Genomic DNA, 2888 nt, shown 5'->3' on the forward strand with positions numbered 1-2888 from the left:
TAAATACACCTTAATGAAGCATAGTATAAAACTTAATGCCTCCCTGTTTCTCCTTTAACTGAAATTGGTCTCTCCCTGTCATACAATTAATTTATTTCTGTGATTTGCTAAACTTTCAATTTGAGGGGAAAAATATCTTCTGTTAAAAATACTTAACATAGTGAGAACTGTCTTGTTTATTTCCAATACACCATTTCTGTCAATACTTTTGTGCTTGGCTTCTATAAGCACACAACAATTCACAGACTCACAGAATGAGTAAGGTTGGAAAGGACCACAGCATCACCTGATTGGTCCAACATCCCTGCCCAAGGGTAATCCTACAGCACATTGTATAGTGAGGGAGACTCCACAACCTCTCTGAGGTTTTCCTCATATTCAGGTGGAACTTCCTGTGCACCACTTTCTGCCCTTTGTCTCTTGACCTATTGCTTGGCATCACCGAGAAGAGCCTGCCTGCATCCTACTGGCACCCTCCCTTCAGATACTTGTATGTATTAATGAAGTCCCCTCTCAGGCACCTCTTCTCAAGGCTGAACAGGCCCAGGTCCCTCAGCCTTTCCTCATAAGAGAGATGTTCCAGTCCCTTAATCATCTTTGTTGCCCTCTGTTGGACCCACTCCAGGTGCTTCATGTCTCTCTTGCACTGAAGAGCCGAGAACTGGACACAATACTCTAGTTGTGGCCTCACTAGTGCTGAGTAGAGAGGCAGGATCACCTCCATTGACCTTCTGGCAATGCTCTTCCTAATGCACCCCAGGATACCACTGGCCTTCTTGGCCACAAGGGCACACTGTTGACTGATGGAGTTTGTTATCCACCAGGACCCCCAGGTCTTTCTCCCCAGAGCTGATTCCCAGGAGGTTAACCCCCAGCCTGTACTGGTCCGTGGGGTTATTCTTCCCCAGGTGCAGAACTGTGCACTTGCCTTTGTTGAATCTCAGAAGGTTCTTCTGTGCTCATCTCACCAGCCTGTCAAGGTCCTTCTGAAGGGCTGCACAGCACTCTGAGGTATCAGTAACTCCTCCCAGCTTTGTGTCATCAGGGAACTTGCTGAGGAGGCATCTGCTCCTTCATCCAAGTCATTGATGCTAAAGTTTTGATAAGTTAAAGAATGTTGGGCCCAGTATTGAACCCTGATGGACATCACTAGTGACAGACCTTCAACTAGACCCTGTGTCACTGGCTACAACCCTCTGGATCTGCTGTGCAGCCAGTTCTCAATCCACCTCACTCTCTACTCATACAGTCCCCACTTCCTGAGTTTTCCAATGAGGATGTTGTGAGAGATAGTGTCGAAAACCTTGCTGAAGTCAAGGTAGACAATATCCACTGCTCTCCCCTCATCCATTCAGACAGCTGTTTCATCATAGAAGGCAATCAGGCTGGTCAAGCATGATTTATCTTTAGCGAATCCATGCTGACTATTCATGATCACCTGCCTGTCATCCATGTGCATAGAGTTGGCCTCCAGAACGAGATGCTCTATCATCTTTCTAGGGATTGAGGAGAGGCTGACTGGCTGGTAGCTCCTCGGGTCCTCCTTCTTTCCCTTTTTGAAGGCTGGGGTTACAATTGCTATCTTCCAGTCCTCAGGCACCTCTTCTGATCTCCAAAGCCTTTCAGAGATGATCACGAGTGGCCTAGCTATGGTGTCTGCCAGCTCTCTCAGCACTCGATGCATCCTGTCAGAGCCCATGGACTTGTGGCTGCCAAATTTGCCTAGGTGTTCTCTAGGTCAAGGTGTTTGCCTTGACCAAGGTAAAACCTTCCTTCCAACATTCCTTTATCCTGGTCTCCTGGGCCAGAGATTCCTGTTGGCTAGTCTTATCAGTAAAGACCGATGCAAAGGCAGTTACAGTTCAGCAATTCTGCCTTCTCTGTGCCCTCTGTTACCAGGGTTCCTCCTCCATTTAGTAACAGGCCCACATTATCCTTAGTTTTTCTTTTGTTATTGATGTATTTTAAGAAATTCTTTTTGTTGTCCTTGACAACCTTGGCCAGATTTAATTCCAGGTAAGCCTTGGCCTTCCTTGTCTCCATTCTACTTATTCTTACAACTTCTATACTCATTGCACGTGGCCTGAGTCTGCTTCCATCTCCTGTGCATTTCCTGCTTACACTTGGGTAATGTCAGGAGTTTTTAACCATGCAGGTCTCTTGCCCCCTTTTCCTAATTTCTTGCTCACTGGGATGCATTGTTCTTGAGCCTGGAAGAAGTGATCCTTGAATATTAACTAAGTCTCTATACTCATTTGGCCTGAGTCTGCTTCCATCTCCTGTGCATTTCCTGCTTACACTTGGGTAATGTCAGGAGTTTTTAACCATGCAGGTCTCTTGCCCCCTTTTCCTAATTTCTTGCTCACTGGGATGCATTGTTCTTGAGCCTGGAAGAAGTGATCCTTGAATATTAACACTTGGGTAATGTCAGGAGTTTTTAACCATGCAGGTCTCTTGCCCCCTTTTCCTAATTTCTTGCTCACTGGGATGCATTGTTCTTGAGCCTGGAAGAAGTGATCCTTGAATATTAACTAAGTCTCTTGGACCCCTCTTCCCCGCTGGGCTTGCTCCCACGGGATTATTCCAATAAGATCCCTGAAAGAGGGTAAAGCGGGCTACTCCTGAAGCCCATGGTTACCATCCTACTTGCTGCCCTACCTCTTCCTCACTGGATACTCAACTTAACAATCTCATGGTCACGACAGCCAAGGCTGCCCCCAGCCTTCACATTTCCAAAAAAAAGCTTTCTCTGTTTGTAAGTATGAAGTCAAACAGCACACCATTCTTTGTGGGCACCTCCACTACCTGTATGAGGAATTTATCATCAGTGCTTTCCAGGAACCTCCTGGACTGTTTGTGCTTCACTGTTTTGCTACTCCAGCAGATGT

General features: G+C 46.3%; 1 pseudogene; it reads right to left on the bottom strand.

The window, feature by feature from the left end:
• Positions 1–691: 691 nt before the first annotated feature.
• LOC103797860 lies at positions 692–2073 on the bottom strand (annotated as a pseudogene).
• Between the last annotated feature and the right edge of the window lie 815 nt (positions 2074–2888).

The sequence above is a fragment of the Acanthisitta chloris genome, unplaced genomic scaffold (genome assembly GCF_000695815.1).
Source record: "Acanthisitta chloris isolate BGI_N310 unplaced genomic scaffold, ASM69581v1 scaffold12132, whole genome shotgun sequence".
NCBI classification, from domain to species: domain Eukaryota; kingdom Metazoa; phylum Chordata; class Aves; order Passeriformes; family Acanthisittidae; genus Acanthisitta; species Acanthisitta chloris.